The 23,926-nt window shown below is 37.7% G+C and overlaps 1 protein-coding gene across 1 annotated transcript in view; it reads left to right on the top strand.

The window, feature by feature from the left end:
* CHST9 (carbohydrate sulfotransferase 9) overlaps positions 1 to 23,926 on the top strand; it is a 156,970-nt gene that overhangs the window by 8,345 nt on the left and 124,699 nt on the right. The gene's annotated exons all lie outside the window — the stretch shown is intronic.

Raw genomic sequence — 23,926 nt, forward strand, 5'->3', positions numbered from 1 at the left:
ATTGAATTAAAATAAATTCATACATTTAGCTTTTTCACTTTCACATCAGTTATGTCCTTTTCATTCAATCATTACATTCAAAAGAAAATGAGATATAATGTTTAGTTTTTTCATGATTATCTATTTAAAGGTAAGTCTTGCAACCAACAGTATTAAAATACAGATGTTGTGATGTGATAGTTGATAGTTGACAACCAGTTTACTTTCCCAAGTGACTGTGAATCTCAATTTTATTTTCTAAAACCGTTTATGTAGTGGATGTTTTTCAGGACAATATTAACTGAGAAGCATCTTTATATTTTGGAAGAATTTTAAGAATGGCTTCACTTCTAAATTCATATGGATTCAGAAGTGAATCACGCTTTGGCAGAGTGCCATTGCACATAGTAGGGGTCAATATTTGCTAACTAATACAAAATTAAGTTTTTACATTTTCATATTTCCATTACTTGCCTTTTAGCTTAAAGTTGTGAGGTAAGATAGATTTTCATTTACCAAGTCAATCTTTGCATAGGAGCAGTGTTGCAGCCCACAGTGCCCAGAAATTGCCAACAATCATAGAGAATGCTAATTTGGCATGTGTACCTATGCCCGCCATCCTTCCCAAGTTTCCACCAACCATTACTCCTGTGATAAGTGAGAGCTACCAATCACTCCCATCCGCTAGCTTCTTTTAGCTTCATTTCTTGTCTGGTGGTAAGATATTGTGTGTGTTTCCAAAAAGTCAGTGTAGTCAATAGAAGACAAAGATCCATCTTAATCTAAAAGTGTATAAGCAGCATAAGCTCCTGTCTCTTTTCTCCTTTCTAACCTTAGCGTTCATTTCAGATAAGTGGGTAACTTAATACCTGCATGAATTTCCTGTTAAATATTATTGTTTGCATTCTCTAGGAATCTTTTAAAGCCTGATCACGAACACACACACACACACACACACACACACAATTATGAAGGCAAGAAAGTGTCTGATTCCCTCACAGGTATGATTACCTTCATTATTGCTCCTTACGGGAGAAATTATTTGTACAGCTTCTAAAATGCTATTTCCATAATGCTGTAAGTCCTACCTTCTTAGTTAAAGAAAATGCACAGTTTGGAAGAAAGCTAAGTTGGCCAAAGTGTTAAGTCTGATGCCTCATTAGGTTCCCTCCATAGTCATGGCTTCTAAAATCCTGTGTGATCAAGGTGACGCCAAGGTTAGAGACAGAGGCAGGACAAGGACTCAGGTGTCTTTACTCCCCGTCCTTTCGTGCGCCCCCACCATGCTAACCTTTCTTTTCAAAACAAAGTGCTAGTCATTTTAATGCTTTGTTCAGTTACTTGCTTAATAAAACACTTTTCAACAAATGGAAAATCTTTAAGGCAACAGCATCTTTGATAGGGAACACAGGTCACTAGAGTTATGAGAAAACCCCCTTTACTACTGGAATTTTTACAAATTTGCCCTGTCTGATTTATAGCTTGTCAGTTGCCTGATTTCTATGAGAGGGTGAGGTTAAGGAGAACTAATGGATACAGCCCATATTCTAGGGGAATGTTAGGGGGCTCCTAATCATTTCAAAGGACAACAAATCATGCCTTCAGGAAATCTAAATTTGTAACAATAGTCTGAATTTTTAAGATTGGAACATACTGTTTGCTCCTATAGTCATAAATACTACAATCAGTCTGTGGTGCTGGCCTGAATGTAGACTTCTTTAGATAAAGTATGTGGCTAAGATACCGAAAACATCATGGACGCTCCTATTTCTGACTTCCTGCTTGGATCTTTTTACATCTTTGTTCATTTTCCTCAGATTCTATGACCTGCCTCCTCAGTTACTATATACCCCGCACCCTCTTGTTTACAGCTGAGTTTATCTCCCAGCTAAGAAAGACAAATATTAGGTTCTGGACCCTTTCAATCTACCCTATCCTATTGCACTAAATGTATAATAACTGAAAGAAAAAAATTAGAAAATATTTTTGACAGAATATTCCTATTAAAACCAGGACCTACCAAGACCCTCATTTTTTGGTTGGTTAAGGTTAATTCTTTGTTTAAAGAGTCTTGCACTAAGATGAAAGTTATACAGAAGCAACTTTTTGTTCAGGGTAAGAAATAACTTCATAACAAGAAAACCTCTCTGGCACTGGAAAGAATGAGATTATGTTTGTAAACAAGTGTAGGGGTTGGGCACCTCCTAAAAGAATGATGACAGAAGATTCATAAAGATTTTGGTTAAATCATTGCTAAAGTTTTTTCTAATGTGTCTATGATTCTATTGCCATTTTCACTTAATTGAAATGACCCTACTATGTATAATGGTCATCAACAAAACTTAAGTAGCTTTCATTTCATTACATAACTGAGTGAATCATGTTCCAAAGATTACACTAATTTAGTTTGGACTGAGTTTCTCAGTAAAGCATCTAGCTGATGGTGTTAAGACTGTGGAATTAAACTGTCCTGTAGTCTATTTAGTGACTTCTATTTAGAGTCCATCTACACTGATTGCAATCCTGGCTATTGATTCATGTGTAATGCTATTTTTCATAAGCCAGAAATAACTCACGAGAGAATATGTATAACTTGGTATCATTCATTGTCATTTTTGAAAACCCATTCAAATTATATGCCCCTTGACATTAAACTTGGAAGTCTATGTCATATTCATACAATATGGTTAGAAACATCAAAACTAAATTTGGCGATTTGGCTTGGTAAAGAATATTATAAAATATATGGTGGTATAATGATAAATGGACAAATATGAGGAGGCAAATACCTGATGTCATCAATTTTCTATTTTCCTTTGATTCTCTTTACCAGGAAAATTTTTTAAAAGATCAGCTATTTCATAGATTTTACATAAAACTTCATTGTTTGAAGTACCTTTATCTCATCAGAAGAAAGACCTCTTTGTGGGCCATGGAATTCTCAATATTAGAAAGCAACACAGCATAAAATTCAAAGAGGAATTCTTGTGAAGAAAAGTGGATTATAAATTGTTGTTAGGATGCTTACTAATAGAAACTATGGGAATACCATCTGTTAAATCTATATTCCAACATTTCCAAGAAGAAGAACCCTTTCAAATTCAGTTAAGTATAATGGAAAGAATAGCCCTAGTGGACCAGAGAATGGAGAAATCAATTGCGTACTTTTCGCTTATGACATTAGAGCATCCCTAAAGTTAGAAATGGTTTGTTCATTTGCATAATTTGCAAAAAGCTACCCATAGAGAGGAACAATGTGGTTGGGTTTTTTTTTTTTTTTTTGTCAACTCAAAAGGCAAAATTCATTATTGGAAATTTAGCAAATGTAGAACATCTGCTTTGCAAGCTCAGTCCCTTGCTGCTTACTTTTTGAGTGTGTTGCTTCTTGGAAATGTTCTACAACAACAATGGTACCTCCATTTTAAAACTTTTTAACATACATTTAACATGCAGTCATTCAGGAAAAAAAAATAAGTAGATACTGAATAAAATCTTCCATCTGTGCATGAATAACATGTTCACTTTATTATATGTCACATTTATTGAATACAAATAATATTTAGCACATTTAGCATGATTTTCTCTAGGCTATTTCTATTTTATAGTGTTTTGCCATAGTTCCTATACACTATCCAAAAAAAAAACTTAAAATCAAGAATGAGAAAGACTTATTTTGTCATAGTTTTAATTATTGGTGACCAACATTAAACATATGAAGTTAGCGGGTAGAAGACATTGTGACAAATACATTTAAGCAAACCATTATCCTTGAAAAGCCCATCATTTTGGACGCCGGTATTTTGAAATATCTACACGTTTCATTCTCACTTTGAGAATCATTATTCCAGTTAGAATCAAGCTTAAAATGCTTACCATCCTAACTTGTTCATAGCTTATAAAAACTATTTTCTTGACAGCACCTCAGGCACCACAAAAGGGGCAGAGAAGGAATCTGAGGTATTTTTAAGTTGATACTTTCAATTTGATAAATATTTTAATGGTCCAGGACTTGTGCTTAACATCAGAGATGCAAAGGTGAATAAGATGTGGGATAAATATCCTTAATTCACTCACTTTCAGTTCAGGGAGAAAAGCAAGTACACATGATTACAACACGGTGCCTTTTAAAGAATGATGTACAAGGTATCATGAGGAATTCAGGGAGGGCTTCCTGGAAGAGGTAAGAATTGAGTCAATCCTTGAAGAAAGAATTAGAGTAGTTTACCAGGTTAAAGAAAGGGAAAAGAGCTTGCTGTCCAAAGGAGTGTGTTCATGCAAACTAAACAAATCTGAAACACCTAATAGTTAATGAAAGAGACATTGCCAGAGAGATGAAGGTAGTTGGAAAAGGCATGGCCTATTGAGGGAAAGCTTAGTGATTTAATAAGACTGGAGCAGAGTCATAAACAAGAAGTGGGAGATATGGCCAAAATGTAGGCACACGCCAGAATCAACAAGGACCATCTGTGCCGTTCCATGGAGTTTGGGCTTTATGCAGTAAGTGCTGAAAGCTAATAAGGTACAAGGAATTTCAGAATCCATCTGCATTTTCTAAAAATCTCTCCAGAAAAGAGATTTCTAAAAATCTCAGTGGAAGTATGAATTGGAAGAGAAATTGGCAAGAGGCAAGGAAATCAGGGAGGATATCATTTTAATTACTCAAGAATAACAGGATGAAGGTCTGAGATGCCTTTATTAAGACAGTGACATTAGAGATGAAGCCGAGGAAATGGAATCCAGATACATTTACAAGATCAAATTGACCTGGTTGGATATGGAAGGTATGGGAGGACAACTCCTAGGTTTCCCGCCTTAGAGAAAAGATGTATACTGCAACCTGTGTAGGGAATACAGGGAGAGAGACAAGTTTGGTAGAGAAAATAATAAATTCAGTCATATCTATGTTGATTATAATGTGGCATGTGTGATATGGGGGCAGAATTGTGTCAAGAAGGTCAAACAAGCAGTAGGTTATGGACAATAGCACCTAGAACTTCAGAGAGATGCAGATTTGCCTTTTAAGTAGTTGGTTCCTGGATAAGAGTTGAAGCCCTTGCTATGAATAAGCTCCAAAGGGAGTCAGGAGTGAGAAAAGAGACAAGGCAAGGCTGAATCCTTAGAACATCCCCAACATTAACAAAGGACATAGTAAGATAAATCAGAGACCAAGAGCCTACGAAAGAGAAATCAAAGCTGTCCTGTGAGAATCAACAGCATTCTCTGTCTCTGAATCCAAGAAAGAGAGAAAGCTGGCCGGGCGCGGTGGCTCAAGCCTGTAATCCCAGCACTTTGGGAGGCCAAGACGGGCGGATCATGAGGTCAGGAGATCAAGACCATCCTGGCTAACATGGTGAAACCCCGTCTCTACTAAAATACAAAAAACTAGCCAGGCGACCTGGCGGGCGCCTGTAGTCCCAGCTACTCGGGAGGCTGAGGCAGGAGAATGGCGTAAACCCGGGGGAGGCGCAGCTGCCAGGAGCAGCAGACCGGCCACTCAACTCCAGCTCTGGCGACAGAAAGCCAGACTCCGTTCTCAAAAAATAAAAAAAAAGCTAAAAGGAGGGACTGGTCAAACCTGTCCAGTGCCACAGAGTAAGTAAAATAAGCACTGAAAACATCTATTGGAGTTACGGGGAGATATCTACTCATCACCACAGAGAAATTATGCTGGAGGAATTCTGTAAGTGAAAACCAAGTGGCAAGGTGTTGAGGAGCGAGTATAAGACAAACAGAGACTTGTTCTTTCAAAGAATATGTGAAGGGAAGGAGAGTGAGAAGGAAGAAGATATAAAAGGAGGGGGAGAAAGGGGAGAGAGAGAGAGAAAGAGAGGAGAGTTTAATCCTTAAGCCATTAAGTTGGGGAATTAATGTTTATTGAACCTGCTATTTTCAGGCTCTGTGCCCAGTATCTTCTACTTGAGCCTTTAAATGAACATGTAAAGTTTGTTTATGGTCAACATTTTAAAAATTGGAAAGCTGAGATTGGGAAGAGTTAAATTACTTGCTTTAGGCCCCATTTATTAACTGATGGAACCAGAAATAAAACCTAGGCCATGGCTTGCTAGAGCCAGCTTATAATATCTGGAAAGCTGTCTGGAGAGACCTGATTGTGCTCCTCTCTTCCCGGCTCTGCATTCAGTAAGGTCATGCAGGTAGCTTAAAATTGGCCATGATGGGAGTATTTACACCATGGAAATTGGCAAACACTACAAACCAGGGTTCATTCAGTTTTAAACACTGACCAGTGTGCCCCTGGATCTAGGTCTGTGTGATAGCAAAGCCTGCCCATTTCCCACTGCCCTGCTATGTAACTTGGTCATGTTCACTTGGGTTAGCTAGAAGATGGTAGAGTTGAGACTTGAACCCAGACCTGTGATCCACATCTGGCCGAACAGAGACCCCAAGGGATTGCTGAAAAAAGAAGCAAAATATTTTTTCCTAAGATCTTATGCCCGTGGCCCAGGTTGTTATAAACAAAGTCTCATATTTTTCCATCCTGTAGTTCAGACCTACCGCTTTTCTGCCTCAGCCTCCCAGGCAATCCATCTCCAGCATGTTTGCTTTTTTAAGCAGCTTTCCTGAAGACCTGACTCTCTGAACTATGTTAATGAATTCTACTTTTAAAAGCAACCAATTTTCTCTGGGTTTATGGTTTCAGAACAATATTTATTGTTAAATGAAATAAAGTCTCTTAGCTGCATTTTCCCATCCACAAAATGGAAGACTTACACTTGGGCTGTTCATTAAAAGAAGTCCTACAGACTTTATCTTTAAACAAATTTCATTTTCCAGTCAGTCGAATTTATGATAGAGATTAAATAACAACACAGCTGTGCCACATTATTTTTAAAATACCTTAAATGTTACTGTATAACACTGCGGTTAAAGGAGTGTGTGTATGCAAACTAGACAAATCTGAAATGATAAGTAGCTAATGAAGGAGAAATTGCCATGTCACACCACATAGTCAAAGTACAGATATGAACACATCTACCTGAAATTCTCTCCACATATTTGATGTTTAATTTGGATTGGTCTTCTATTACACCAAACAGGATTTATTTGCACACAATTGAGACTTGAAATATGCTTTCTTTAGGTGGCAGGGGAGAAATATTATCTTCAGCTGCATCACAATAAATTTCACAGGGTACCTCCTTGTGTAACTGAAAAAGAGAAACTTTTATCTGTGTTGATTCTTTCATAAACAACATGTATGTTTTTCTTTCACCCAGAAGAGGAAATGGAGAATAATTTCATAATTTGTGTTAGCCAAAGATTACTTAGGCTTTCATCTTCAATTAAATATAGTATTACAAAAACAAGTCACAAAGAATTCCCAATTGAAATAGAAAGTAACTCAAATAAAAATGAACACTCAAGAGCTAGATGATAAATCTCATCAAGGCAGCATGAGACGAAGCAGGTCTCGACAAAATTGGGCTCATGCTATTAGGCTCATATGTATGTGTTGAATGATCAACTAATTTATCATGGAAGTTGTATCAAAGGGCAACCTAGGTGTGTGGATCTCTGTATCAGTCAATATAATAATGACAGTAACTACACTCTTATGTGACATGACCTGTAATTGAGCATTCTAGGCAAATGCATATTTTGACTAGCTGAAAGTGTCATTTATATAAACAAAGGATTACAAATGCACACAGAAACAGAATATCAGAGATCCTCAGCCTGGCTTGTGAAAGTAGTGTTGAGTCATACCTGATTTTCCCACAGGGAAAAAAAATGAGGTGGTTATTTCTAGGCAGGAAACAGATGCCTAACTTGTTCTTTTAAATAGAAATGAGCACAAACATTTTAATCAACTGTAAATGATATACTTGTATACTGTGCAACTTAAAACCTTCTAAAGTGAATGTATGTCACTTGAGTCATGCAGTACAGAAATCAATCATATACATTGTCCCATTATTTAACTGAAAATCCCCAGATAAGAGCATTTGTAGGACAACAGAAAAGCCATGAAACTCTAAGGAAACATGAAATGCCTCAAGTCTACTCACCCTAGAAGTGAGGTTATGACTTGAGTGGCAGTTGGAGGAATTCCAAGAAAGGCTAAGCCTTAGTGGGAAAACAGAGAGACCCACAAAGGGAAATACCTGTTGTGGGGGACACCAAAACCAGGAGTCCCTTTCAGAAGCAGCTGAGTGATCTGATTAATTAATTCACACTGAGGGGTTATAGATGACCATGAAGTACTACATTATTGAGTGTAGCTAGCATATTTAAATTTTCTTAGATGTGATCCCGTGTCTTGGCTTCCATTTGGACCATTTAAAAGGTGGGATCATCCTGACCATGCCCCATGCCTTTCTTTAACATCTTTCCATTGTTTGAGTCCCTGGCAAATGTGCATCTACCCTAGCTTACCTTCATTTCTTTACACATCTTTACTATGCCCTAGTTATTAGTATGACTATAAGTCTCTAATACATTTCACACTGTATAGAAACAATCTGTACTTCTCAGTCAGATATAGTCCTTTCCTCCTCCAAAAAGTCCCTGAAATGCAATTTTACCAAGCCTTCTCTCAAAACGAATAGTTCTCTGTTTCACTGATATACAGAGACAAACAGAACACTACATTCAAAACCTGACTTTATTTAATGCACTTTTATCTTATTTTCTCTGGCCATTTTTCTTACCTAATCTGCTAGCTTTCTTGCCATTTAAAAATGTTCATCCCAGGACATACAGATAAGCAAATATGAACCACATTAAATTTAATATTTTCCCTTGACCTTCATGATTACTTGAAATGGACTATATCTTTCTGCAGCAATAGGAGCAATATAGTTATATGACTTTTAAAAATTATGTATTTATTTTTTTAAATTATAAAATACACATAAGACTTACCATTTTAATCATGTTTATGTGTTAATAATGTTCAGTGGCATTAAGTACATTCACATTGTTGTGCAACTGTCACCACCACCCATTCACAGAAATCTTTTCAGCTTGCACAACTGAAACTCTGTATTCCTTAAACAGTTAACTCCCCATTCTGCCATCCCTCTGTCCCTTGCAAGCACGATTTCACTGTCTGTCTCCATAAATTTGACTACTCTGAGGCCGGGCGCGGTGGTTCACTCCTGTAATCCCAGCACTTTTGGAGACTGACGCGGGCGCATCATGAGGTCAGGAGATGGAGACCATCCTGGCTACCATGGTAAAACCCCGTCTCTACTAAAAATACAAAAAATTAACCAGGCGTGTGGTGGGCGCCTGTAATCCCAGCTGCTCGGGAGGCTGAGGAGGGAGAATGGCGTGAACTCAGGAGGCGGAGCTTGCAGTGAGTCCAGATCGCGCCACCGCACTCCAGCCTGGGGGACAGAGCGAGACTCCGTCTCAAAAAAAAAAAAAAAAAAAAATTGACTACTCTGGGTACTTTATATAAGTAGAGTCATATAATATTTCTGGTTTTGTGGCTAGTTAATTTCATAACATCAAATTTCATCCATGTTGTAGTATGTGCCAGAATTTCCCTCCTTTTCAAGGCTGATTCCATTGTCTGTATATATTGCATTTTATTTATCCATTCATCCAACAAAGGGCCCTTGGCTTGCTTCCACCTCTTGGCTATTTTGAATTATGCTGCTGTGAACATGGGTGTACAAATATATCTCTTCAGACCCTGCTTTCAATTTTTTTGGTATATACCCCAGAAATAGAATTGCTGAATCATGTGGTACCTTACAAGGTTTTAACTTAGGCAGAAAGAACAAGTAAATTTGTAAGACTCTCCAGATTTCATAATTATTTACTTGTTGGTGCGTTTTTTGTTGTTGCTGTTGTTTTTTACTCTCTTGCTTTCTTCTAGATAAGTAGTATCCAATAAAAATGCAATGTAAGCCATATATATAAATTACATTTTGAGTAGCTGCATTTCAAAAAGTAAAATGTAATAGGAGAAATTAATTTAATGATACATTATTTAAGCCAGGATATTGAAAGTATTATTGCAGCATGCTATCAATAGAAGAAATTATTCATTAGATGCTAGAAATGATAGATATGCTGAACATGTGTATTATAATAGAAAATAGTAGATTACATGATGCAATCACTGAAGAGAAAGGTAGTCTATGAAAACAATAAAGTTGCGGTTAATAAAAAAAACACTTTACTTCAGATTTTAAAGTAACATTTTAATTAATTAAAATAAAATTTCAATTTTTGAGCTGTTCTAGTCACATAGCAAGTTCTCAACAGCCATGTGTGGCCAGCAGCTACCATAGTGGACACTGCAGAGCTGAACCCCTCACTGGAAGTTCTTTTTATTTTTTGAGACTGAGTCTAGCTTTATTGCCCAGACTGGAGCACGATCTTGGCTCACTGCAACCTCCAACTCCCGGGTTCAAGCGATTCTCCTGCTTCAGCCTCCCAAGCAGCTGGGATTAAGGTGCATGCCACCACACCCAGCTAATTTTTGTATTATTAGTAGAGAGAGGGTTTCACCATGTTGGCCAGGCTGGTCTCAAACTCCTGACTTCAAGTCATCCGCCCACCTCAGCCTCCCAAAGTGCTGGGATTACAGGCGTGAGCTACCACGCCCGGACAGAAAGTTATCTTCTTTATTTAACCCAGTGCAAATGTACAAAATATTTTTTAAAGTAAGATATGAATTCATTTTTAAAATTTAATTTACTTTTCTAGTGCTTATCTAAAACACAAGAATAAATAATTCTTGTCATTTTAATAAGAAAATAAAAGAGAGAGAATCAATTTTTTAAATATAATCCCATAGCAGAAGTCTTTACATAACAGCTTCCCAACATATGTGTGTTAGCTCCTGGTTTCACATTAAAGTACCAGTAATGCCCTGTTCTTGGCGTCCTAATTATAGTTGTACTGTTTGAATTTCAGTGAACTTCTCAAGAAACATTTAGTATATATACTTGGCAGCAATGCTTTCTTATCTGACTGGCTTGAGAACTGGCAGTAGTCAAAGACCTTGAGAGCTTGTAGAAATTAAAAAAAAAAAAAATTAAATGACCTGAAAGATGGGTTTAATCATCTCTTGTTTTTAAGTAACATATTATTGTTAGTGGCAAAAATAAGCCAACAGGTGCCTCCGATCAGCTTGCATTGTTTGTCTTTTTTGTTTTGTTTTGTTTCTGAGACAGGGTCTCATGCTGCACTCAGTTGCTCAGGCTGGAATCCAGTGGCACAATCACAGCTCACTGCAGCTTTGATGTCTTGGGCTCAAGTAATCCTCTTGCCTCAGCCTCCTGAGTAGCAAGGACACACAGGCGTGCGTCACCACACCCAGCTATTTTTTTTTATTATTATTTTTTAGTAGAGACGCGGTTTCCCTATGTTGCCCGGGATGGTCTTGAACTCCTGGGCTCCAGTAATCCTCCTGCCTCGGCCTCCCAAAGTGCTGAGATTACAGGCGTGAGCCACCATGCCCAGGCATTTGTTTGTCTTTTCAGAGACCACTGAGTTGTGTCCAGTATGAACACAATGGGATCTAGTTCAGTGTAAGCTGGGCATCATACCCTTTCCACTAGTAAATTATCAAATTCATTATTATTACTCATGAGAAAATGTCAAAGGAAAATCTCTTTTCTGGGTGAAAAGTAACAGGTTTGGATATGAAGATAGCAGGTATGAGGGACCACTCAGTTCATATTTCTGAAAAAAATGTAAACACCAAGGCTAAGATGTGAACAATTGAGATTTTTAAAAACCATTTGACTTCAGAATTTGTATAAGCAATACACTGCGTGACACAATAATCAATACTCATTGATGAAGGACCTCTCTAAACAACACAAAACAAATGTGCCCAATAAGCACGTAGATGTTTTTCACAGCAGTGGTGTAAGAAGACTTGAAGACAAAATTTAGTTCAGAGCGTTTTAATAGCCGCTGTTTAGCAACTCCCCACTTCCCCCTTCCTGCAGCCCCTGATAAATTCTAGAGATCCACTGGACAACATCGTACCTACAGTTCACGATACTGTATCATACATGTAAAGTCTGTTTAAAGGGCGGTTCTCATGTTGTGTTCTTACCATAAAATGAAATTTTTAAAAATAATAGTCTCTTTCTATCTAGCAGGAGTGATTGGCTCATTGCAGGTATAAGCACACTACAAAGGTAACCAAAATGTCAAAAATCATGTTGTGGCCCAGTTCTAGGTCCCAGGCACTTAGAGATTTAGAATATACTGGTCTTAGGCAGACAGGAAGTTTTCATGTTGCTTGGCTTTGCCTGAAGTAGAAATATGATCTTAAGGAACGAAGCTTTTCAGCTTTTCAGTGTGTTTGAAAATTATCTTAACAAAATGTTGGAAAACAAAAACAAAACAAAACACAGCACCTGTGCCTCTGTATTTCCTTCTATAGAAACCCTGTAATGTAATTCTAGGTTACATTATTTAACTCTAGGTTACATTGCATTCCCAGAGGTCTAGTTGGATTGCCACATCAGTTTGTGTTTTCTGGACAGTTTAGACAAGCAAGAGATATTAGTTTCTTTTTTTAATTGTCCATCCTTCTTTCTTTCCTGAAACTGGAGATAGAAAGGTGGAAGTCCAGTTATCCTCAGCCTCGAGACTTACCTATGAAGCAGGACTCTTGCTTCTTCCATGTCCCATGGGAAGAGCTGATGCACCTTGCTCTCTTTTTTTAAATTTTGAATTTTAAATTTTATTTATTTATTTATTGTATTGTATTGTAATTATACTTTAAGTTCAAGGGTACATGTGCACAACGTGCAGGTTTGTTACATATGTATACATGTGTCATGTTGGTGTGCTGCACCCATGAACGCATTATTTACATTAGGTATATCTCCTAATGCTATCCCTCCCTCCTCCCCACAATAGGCCCCGGTGTGTGATGTTCCCCTTCCTGTGTCCAAGTGATCTCATTGTTCAGTTCCCACCTATGAGTGAGAACATGCCGTATTTGGTTTTCTGTTCTTGGGATAGTTTGCTGAGAATGATGCTTTCCAGCTGCATCCATGTCCCTACAAAGGACATGAACTCATCCTTTTCTATGGCTGCATAGTATTCCATGGTGTATATGACCTTGCTCTCTTTTCACCAACCTGAATCATCCAGTGTCTGTATTTGTTCTGCATTCAAAATATCATATGTACCGTTACACTTGGAAAATGGATGTGTACTTTTGAATTTGGCACATGAATGTAGATTATATATATATATATATAGCATTTTAAATATTTTTATTTTTTTCCAAATTTATTGAGGTATAATTGACAAAATTATATATAGTTAAGGTATACAATTTGATGTTTTGATATATGCATACATTGTTAAATAATCACCATTATCACACTAATTAACATATCTGTCGCGTCACATATTTACTTTTTGCGTGTGTGTGTGTTGAGAACACTTATGATCTACCCTGAGCAAATTTTGAATTTTACAACCCAGTATTGTCAACTACAGTCACCATGCTCTACATTGTACCTCTAGAACACAGGAAGGGGAACATCACACACAGGGGCCTATTGTGGGGAGGGGAGAGGAGGAAGGGATAGCATTGGGAGATATACCCAATGTAAATAACGAGTTAATGGGTGCAGCACACCAACATGGCACATGTATGCATATATAACAAACCTGCACATTGTGCACATGCACCTTAGAACTTAAAGTGTAATAATAATACAAAATAAATAAATAAATATAATTATGAACTCATAATTATATCTATGAGTTCAACAATTTTAGATTCTACATATAATTAAGATTATATAGAATTTGTCTTTCTGCCTCTGGCTTATTTTACTGAGCATAATGTCCTCCAAGTCCATCCACGTCATCACAAATGGCAGGATTTTCTTTTTTTGAGGCTATATAATCTTTTATGTGTGCATTATATGTAATGCATTATATATTATATGTGCACATACATAATACATATACATATATAAAATGTATATATGTGCCCATGTAAACAATGGAATACACACACACTCCCCTCACATTTTCTTTATCCATTTATCTGTTGGTAGACATTTAGGTTGTTTCCATATCCTGGCTATTTTGAATAATGCTGCAATTATATAAGAAATGCATACAACCTAATAGCAAAAAAACCAGCAGAAACCATGATTTAAAAATGGGCAAAGACCCTGAATAGCCATTGCTCAAAAGAATGCGTACAAATGGCCAATAGGTATATGAAAATGTATTCAACATCACTAATCATCAGGGAAATGCAAATCAAAACGACAGTGGCATATTAGCTCACACTTATCAGAATGGCTATCATCAAAAAGAGAAAAGATCACAAGTGTTGGCAAGGATGTGGAGAAAAGGGAATCCTAATACACTGTTGGTGATCATGTAAATTGGCACATCCATTGTAGAAAACCATATGGAAATTCCTTAAAATTTAAAAATGAGCTACTTTATCATCCAGCAATCCCATTTCTGGGTATATATAGCCAAAAGACTTGAATTCAGCATCTCAAAGAGATATATTAAACTGTTTTTCTCTAACTTTAAATAACCTGATTCAGTAAGCCTATATTTTCTATTTTAAGAAGCAAAGCTTTCAACTTTTCAACTTTTCAACTTTCAAATTTTTTAATTAAAAAAGAACACATACATTCATCAGTCTATGGTAATTATCCCATCAGAAGAGATCAAATTAAATTCTGGGGAGTTGTACACGGGTATCACATTAGCCAGAATGGGAGAGGAAGACTTCTCTGAGGAGGAGGCATTTGAGCTAAATCCTGAGTGATATGAAGGAACCAGCCTTGAGCAGATCTGAGAGAAGAGTGCAAAGGCCCTGAGGCAGGGCAAGCTTGATGGGTTGAGGAAGAAGAAAGTTGGTGTGGCTGGAGCATGGTGAGCAAGGGTGAACGTGTAGCAGCATGCAGCTTACATGGGACCTTATAGACTGTGGGAAACAGTTTGGATTTTATGATAATTGCATTGAGGAAAAAAATAAACACTGGAGAATTTTAAGCCAGGTAATGAGATTTTTTTAAGCTCTCTGATACAGGTGGGATTTTAGAAAAAAAGTGGAGATAGGGAGCCCATTTAAGAAAGCTGTTTAAGTAAACCAGGAGAAAAATGAAGTGGCCGAGACCAAGGTGGTTTCAGTAGAAATAATGAGATGCTGTCAGATTTAGGAAGGATTTTAGAAGTAAAACTGACAGCACATGCTGATAGAGTGGATGTGGAAGGATGCGAAAACAGAGATAAAGGATGACTCTAGGTTTAAGGTGAGAACAAGCTGGTGAATAATACTATTAGCTGAGATATGGCAGACATGAGAGGATCCATTTGGGGGGCTGAGGATAAAAGGAGATTTCTATTTTATTTATCTTAAATTTGAAATGACTGTTACCTACCAAAGCAATGATGTTTCTTGGATATCTACTGCAATTATCTAGGTTAGAAACAGGGAAGCAGTAGTGGGGATGGGGAAGTGGGTGGATTTGAGAAATGTTTGAAGAAGGAATGAACAGGACCTGATTATCGATGACATGTAAGCAATGGAGGAATGCAAGAGGAATTCCAAGGCCCCTGATTTGAGTGACTGAGAGGTGGCACAGGAGCCGGAGCATGTCTGGAAGGGAAGAGGAGGACTTCATATTTAGATAGGCTCTGTTTTGGTGCTCATGGAAAACCTGAGGCCATGTGCTCTGGGCACATTCTTATTTGAACTCAGGTAAGAAATACAGTTCAGAAATTTAGAAGTCACCAGTATTAACATAGTTGTCATTAGAGCCAACAAAATGAATGAGATTACCCAGAAAAGGCCCATAGCACAAACAAAACAAAAAGAGACTTTATTTCAGATCGAAAGAAAAAGCTTGATGTGTGTCCTGCTGGTGAGCAAAGTAATCTTGAAAATGAGAGAGAAGGGAGGCAGTGACGCAAACATCCTTCCAAATCAGAGGCATTATTTTATCAGAAGTAGCTCCTCTTCAGCCAGGACCTGCAACAAGGAAATATTGGACGTAAGTGCAAGTCTCACATCCAAAGAGCACAACCTGCAACCGCAGAGCAGGGTGATAAAGAACTCAGCAACTGAGACTTGGATCTTGAACTGTGTGTGTGAAAAGGGTGGGGTAAAGGACGAATCACTGTATATCCAGATGATTATTTGGGTTGGGTGACTGTCTTCCAGACAGTTGAGGACAGCAGATGACAAACTGGAAGTAATAGGTACAAACCACGGTGACAGGGACTGATAGCAAGGGTGCTGGGCTGTTCAAAGAAACCTCGTTCTGACTCCAAGATGAATGAACACTCACTGCCCAACAGCTGCCTTTCTGAAATAATAGAAGGTCTGTGTCTGGGAGGAATTCTGGAGATTACATGGTGCTAATTTTTAATTTCACAAATGAATTGAATAAAGCCCTGGGACATTAATTTGTTAAAAGTCACACACCTGCTTTCAGGTAAAGTGTGCAGTGATAGTGGAGGCATTCCTGTTGTACTCTGATACTGTTTATGGAGCTATTTTCAAAGGATATGAAACTAATTTTAAATATGCCTTTGGTGTGTTGCAAAGCTGTATCTACTCCTGGCGGAAGTCAGGTGTAAAGGGTGCAGGCTCTCGTTTCCAACTACCCAAACTAGAATCCTTGCTTGGTCCCTTATGAGTCCTATGACCTTCACCTTTCTCATCTTATATGTAAAATGGAGATAATAATCTTTTTATCTCATAGAGTTTTAATAAGGATTAAGTGAGATAGTATCTGCCAAGCCCTTGCCTACTGTCTACCTGGTGGCATGCTCACAATACATTTTAGCAATTTTTTGTTGCTTTTGGTAATTACTTAATATCACTTGGCTCTGTCTTTTAGCAGCTCAGCTGAAAATATTAATAACAAACCCCTAGGTGTGTTGTTCTGGCACAGAGTGTGCATAAAACAAATATTTGTTGAGCAAGTGACAAGGAAGAAAAGAAGGAAGAAAGGGAAGGAGGGAGGCTGTACTGTTCAAAGATCTTTCTTCATTATCTGGCTCACATTCTGAAATGTGGAAATGTATCGGGTATTTTTATTAGTAGTATTACTCTTTTTCTGATCTATGAAACATGCAGTCAGCACTTTTGTCAAAGTAGAGGAAAGATCAAGAAGGAAGGTGTATGTCTGTGTGTTTTGAGCCCAGAGACACTGTCAGGGGTTTGCTATTGTTTCCACTGCTAAACTCCATCCCTGGACCTCTAAGGCTGCACATCCAGGGTGTTTCTGTGTGCTAGTCACAGGCTACAGAGCACAGAGACAAAGAGCCTTCCCTTAAGGAGCTTGCATGTGCTAGAGACAAGTGGCACAAAAGAATTTATAGAGCAACAGAAGCTTTGATAGATCGTATGGTGTAAAGGTTAGAAGCACAAACTATGGCCAGAGCACCAAGGTTTGGATCCAGCACTTGGCAAATGTGTGACCTAGACAAGTTATTGACCTCTCTGAGCCACATTTTCTCCTCTAAAGTAGGGACAGTGATGATGCATGCCTGGTGAGGTTAAGAGCAGATGAGTTCAAATATACACAAAGGGCTTGGCCTGGCATGCTGCTCGTGCCTGTGCTGTTGCCTTCCTCCCAATGCGCGATGCCTGCTGTAGTTCAGAGGACAGCCACTCTGAAACTGAGAGGAGAAACCATCTTAGATCTTGAAGAAGCTATATGAATTTTTCAAACAGAAGGATGAGAGCTGTTTCAGGCTTGGGATTGGAAGTGGCCTATTCAGGGGACTTTCAGAATTTGTAGAGGAGAATTCCGAGTTACACAGGGAAGCAGAGATTGTATTTAATGCAGTTATACTGGATCCTGTAACAGTGAAAGGAAAAGCAAGGTTTTTGGAGAGGAGTTTAGCATAGGAAAAACAATTTGTAAAACAATTCATTGGATAAATTAAGATGAAAATGGAAGCTAAAGCCAGGGATACCAGCTTGGAGAGAGTTGTAATAGTCTAGACTTTGATGTGCTAAGGGCCTTGGCCAGAATCCTGCAGTGTTCAAAAGCTAAAAAGAATGATTATGAGATATAGAAAGAAAGGATCAAAAGGTGGCTGGAAGCAAGTGTTGAGGAGAGGAGATGGTGGGGGGAGATGTCAAAACTGCATGCCTGAATGGCAGGAAGAAGTGTCCATATAATAGACACTTGTGCAAGTTCAGAGGGGTGGGTGGTTTGGGGAAAAGGATTACAAGTTCATTCAAGTCCAGCTGCAGTTGATGCAACAATGGGACACTGATGCAGAAGCTAGAATTTGAAGCAGAATTGAAGTTCAGGAGAGGTCAAAGCAAAGATTGTATAAACATTTGGAACTGAATCAAGTACAGGCGAGAGTGAAATAATTGAGAGAGAGAAATAGTATGGCAAGATGAAGGCGGACTGCCATGCCAGCCAGTAAGCTCACCATACTTGGGAAACTATTGTGAGAATTACATGAGGTAACACATATGAGAGCACTTACGGGATGGGGGTGGGGTGGACTATTAAATACAATGTAAACAGAAAAACTTGATGATTGCACGATAATGAAGAGATTGTTTGTTTGCTTGTTTGTTTTTGCCCTATTTCCTAGAATCTCAAGGCTGAAGTGGACATTAAAGCTTTGTATAGGTGAAGGTGAGGGAATGAGGGCTCAGAAAAGCTGAATGAATGGGTTTCCCATGAGATCACTGAAGAAGCAGGCCTGGGCTCAGGCCCTCCACCCCTTTTCAGTGCTATTCTCACTTTAGAGGCTGCCTCTTGAGCTAGTCCTGTCTCTCAGACGCTCCCCGAATAGGATTCGATTTGCACTCTATTTTATACAAAGCGTGCTCTAAAGTGCTGGATTCTCCAGCACAGGGGGCCTGGCACACGGACAAGCACACCCGGCAGCCAGCAGTGCACAGGAAGCTGCCTCCGCACAGGTGCGGCTTTATGCAGGGCGTCCTGAAAAGAAGCACTTATTTCAGACACTGACCTTGCGTCTCCCCATCTTTTAAATTTGTGTTTCCTTTTAGTTAATTAACTGATTTTACAATCTTTAAATCATGAAATAAGCCATCTACTCATATACTCTTTACTTGTTTACTCATGTTAATCAAATCATTAATCCATGACTTGTAATCTCCTTCCAAAAGATATTCAAATTTTATAAAAGAAAGTTTTCAATCTCAACCACAATACAGCCACATCGTGGCAAAATTAATTTTACAACCAGATCAGTTAAAACTAAACAGCTATTTTGAAAGTCCGTAAAAATGATGTCCCATGTACAGACATTTTGAACAATTTAACATAATTTTATTGAAGGGATAGCCATTTGAGAGCTTGACCTTTTTATGAATTCCTAGTGAAGTCATAGAAATCTGAATACCTTTTAAATTTTCTTCTTGAAGGAAATGATTTGGGAAGTGCCAAAGAAAGAAACAGAGAAAGCATTTAACCTAAACTGAAATCACTAATACTTAATGGGAAAACATAATATTCTATTCTGAGGCATTTTAACATAGCTACTACAAAATCATCCTTACTAGGGGACTAGGAAGTTCTTCAAAACTGGTGCTTAAATAGTATTACCTAAAGAAAGGACTTGATGGAAATAGAACCTGTAAAGGCCAAAGATTAGAAAAAGGTGTATGATGAGATTCAAGTTACAATCAGCCCTTTATGTATGTTGGTTTCTGCATCCATGGATACCACCAAACATGGATTTAACATATTTGGGGGAAAAAACATGGTTGCATCTGTACTCAATAACTGCAGACTCTTTTCTTGTCATTATTTTGTAAACAATACAGTATCACTACTATGTACATAACGTCTACATTGTATTAGGTATTATAAATACTCCAGAGATGATTTGAAGTATATGGCAGAATGTGCTTAGGTGATGTGCACATATTGTATTTCAAGGACTTGAGCATTCACAAGTTTTGGTGTTTGCAGGGTGCCCCAGAACAATCCATCATAGACACCAAGGGACAACTGTACTTCATTTGAATTGCTATTTTTGGTCACAAATTTCCTTAAGCTTTATCCCACCCTTGGTTCCCCATGGGACCACTGAGTCATGGGTTCTTCTGTGTTGTTATTGTTTGCTGGAGAGACCCGATGCCCTTCCAAGATTTCTTCAATTTTAGAGTTAGAAAAACCAGTTCTACTAGCAAAATTTGTATGCTGAAACCCCTTTTGTTTTGAACCAGTGAGGTACGAAGTCAAGAAATACATGGATTGACTCAAGGAAAACAGAATCATAGTGCTCTTCTTTTGCAAGAATAGTCTTTTTTTCTAAGTCTATTTCATCACTTTGTGGTTTCTTCTATCTTCTTTCGCTCTGTTCTCCTGTTGACCAGAGAACTGTCTTGAGCTCCCTTTCTGGTCTGCAGCAGCACACCCAACCCACCACAGTCATCTCTGTTCTAAGGCATAATGGAGGTAGCAAAAGAATTCTATACTTGGCTGCCAAATTCAGGCATCAAATTCCAGTTCCACCACTAGTTTTGCAATCTTGGGTAGGACACCTAAACTCATTCTCCTCCTCCTCTTCCTTCCATTTTAAACTTTTTAATAATTTTATCAAAGTAATGCATTTTATGAAATGCATACATAGGTAAAGTATAAAATACAATAGAAGTTACTTTTACTGGCCTCTTAAGTGATCTGCCTGATTAAGCAACTCTCTCCATTCCCTCAATATATCCTACCGACTGATGCTGACAGCCAGCTCAGGACGGATGCCCTCTAGCCCTCCAGTAAACTCCTGATCCCTCCTGTGAAGTGTATGTGGACCAAGAGTCAGTGGTGTTTGTCCCCAGATCCGCTGTGCCAGTTTTACTCATTCATATAATTATTCAATGATAATTATGTAACCAGTGACATATGGGTGTGTAAAAGAGAATTGCTATTTCTATTAAAATGTTTTGTAAAGACTCAATAAAGTTGAGTTACTAAAAATGAAAGGCTATAGGTCAGGCGCAGTGGCTCACACCTGTAATCCCAGCACTTTGGGAGGCCGAGGCGGGAGGATCACGAGGTCAAGAGTTCAAGACTAGCCTGACCAACATGGTGAAAATCCATCTCTACTAAAAATACAAAAATTAACTGGACATGGTGGCACAAGCCTGTAATCCCAGATACTCAGGAGGCTGAGGCAGGAGAATCGCTTGAACCCGAGAGGTAGAGGTTACAGTGGGCGGAGGTTGCAGTGAGCCGAGATGATGCTACTGCACTCCTGCCTAGACGACAGAGCAAGACTCTGCCTCAAAAAAATACAAAATAAAATAAAATAAAGGCTACAGAATTATATGTGAGCAAGATAATGGTAAAATGTTGGGTAAAAACTTAAATCTAAAAGGATTCTGCTTTGTGCCTTTTTCAATCTAATGAAACAGAAACTGAGAAATATAGATGATGATTATGGGTGTAGTTTATGTAAGAAAATGCAGAACTGGAAACATGTGGCTATATTCCATATGTGGAAATCCTGGCAGTATTTCCAGGGGATTCTTGTGATACTAAGTTCACATAACACACTTAGCAGCATGTCTGATATTTAATAAGCATTCAATCCATGTTAGCTGTTACTGTGGTTATTATTCATTTAATAATTGTGCATCCAGGCAATTTTAAAAGAAAAGATAAAACAAAAGGCAAGATGAGACCAAATCAACATTTCAAAAGAAAATATTGGGATAAACTTTTAAACCCAGCAACCAAAGGACCTAAACTTCACTGTGATGACTTTTTTCTTTGCATCCAAATATCTGTGTGTAAAATTAAGAGGATATTGATGATCAAATATCTATAAAGTTTAGCTGGAAAAACAAATCCTGGTTCATTATTGAAAATAAGGCCTTGGCATTCCAAATGTAACCTTATTTCAATTTTAACAACAAACTGCCACATAGCCTTAGGAAGCTCTCTAACCTTTTCCTATCCTTGTATTCTCAGTTAGATAAGGATGATGACAAACAACTAAATTAATTTATCACATGGCCAGAAGAATTATTTTGACTTCTTTGAGAAAAGTACACTATGGTTGTATTTGTGTTCTCTCATTTGAGTGTGAGCTCTGCCTGGCTCAGTGCTGCGTGAGGCTCTAACCCTCAGGATAAGGATCAGTGAAATGCTAATTTTTTAAAAAATTAAATTTTCATCAAAGCTCTAGACCTATTCACTTATTATGACGTTTGTGTCAAGTTTCAACAGGTAAAACATGCTTCACCACAAAAAATAACAATGATCAGAATAAGTTATGGGATGAAGGGGAAAGATCCTATTTTATTCGATTATCTGTACGACTAAATTAAGTTTTAATTATTTTTCAATCTTGTAAAGGCAATATAAGAACAGATATACTGGATGTGAGGTTTAAACTCATTAATTTTAGTGGCTCTGGCCAAACCCAATTAATTTATGTTTGTGAAGCAATCCCCATTGTTGGGGTTTCAAGTTATTTTCACAGTTGACCGTGGAAGAACATGCATAGCTATTCAGTACGTGATCTTGTAGCTAGTCTATATTGATTGTGTGGACTAAGCCCAACATCCTACATATTTATTACATACAAATATAGAGAAAATAACAATGATTTAAAAGATATAGTTAAAGCCTTTAAAGAGCTATATATTCTATTACTGAGAGGTGGGAGAGGATACTTTTCCTTAGAAGACAATTCAAAAGATAAAAAATAAATTGTATTTATTTCTCTATCATTTAATCAATCCTTAAAGAAATAGCTCTTTCAAAAATTTAGATTAATTCAATATATATGCATAAGACTAAACTAGGCTCAGAGAAGTTAAAAACAGGAACCAGACTGGATCATCCCAGTGTTCAATGAATTTGCTATGGTCGGGGAGAAAGGCATTCATCTAACTAGTCTATTTCCATCCACGATGTGTGGAGGGACAAACTAGACCAGGGAAGAATTACCAGTCCCTGAATGTACTCTCATCGTAATGCCCAAATATCAGGTTTCCAGACACCCTTAAGAAATTGCCAGATTTGCACAACCTTCATATTTGAGCCATCATGGAGATGGAGGAAAGAGCCTGTCATGTCCACAGTTTTTAAGGAAATGACTTGATTGTTATAAGTCAGATAGCTTAAAAGCAATGTCTGATGAGAACAATCTCTCATACAATCAATCAATAAGCAACTTACCAGAATATTGTAGGATATAAAGGAGCAGACACACGTGACTTTTTGAATAACCAGTTTTTCCACACCAATTTAACTTTCTTCCTTGATTCAGTGACAGCCTACATAAATAATGATAATATGCTAGATAAAATCAATTTTGTATGGAGGAAGATTTTGAGTTCTAGTCTAAACAATATTCTTATCACCAAGCCATGACAGTGTGACCTTACCTTAATCATGCTACCATTACCTGGGTGAACAGGTAACTATAGAGTTGCAATTACCATAAAGTGGGTGGGAGCAATGCATTACATATCCAGGTCCAGCCCCTGGGGATCAGTTGTACTGAAGGACCTGTAACTTACTGATGAGCTATATGACTCATAAATACCTGCCTCCAAAATGCAAATATTACTAAATCAAGTAGAATGGACAGTACCTTACACCAGGAAGTTCATAACAAGACAATTGAAAATACCTTTGTATATATGCTTTAAATCATTCTAAAAACAGAATAGCATATCATTGATGCAAGTGTAAACTGGTATTTTTTTGGCACACGTGAAATTTGCTAAAAAGTAATTTAAAAGACAAGTGCCAATAAGATTTTTATTTCAATCAGGGTTAGCAAAGCAACATTATAAATGAATCATACTGAGACTAGGTGATTTAAATGGGGCAGGCTAGAAGGACAGATGATTAATCCTACCATTTCTTAAGCCACACCATCCTTTAGTACTTAGTCACGTTTTAGTCAACATATTTTGAAAGATTTTTTTAAAAGGCATGCAGAGAGCAAAACATTACATACATATTTATAAAATATAGAATAGAAT

Source organism: Rhinopithecus bieti, unplaced genomic scaffold (assembly GCF_001698545.2).
Source record: "Rhinopithecus bieti isolate Rb0 unplaced genomic scaffold, ASM169854v2 scaffold_51907, whole genome shotgun sequence".
Classification (NCBI taxonomy): Eukaryota; Metazoa; Chordata; class Mammalia; order Primates; family Cercopithecidae; genus Rhinopithecus; species Rhinopithecus bieti.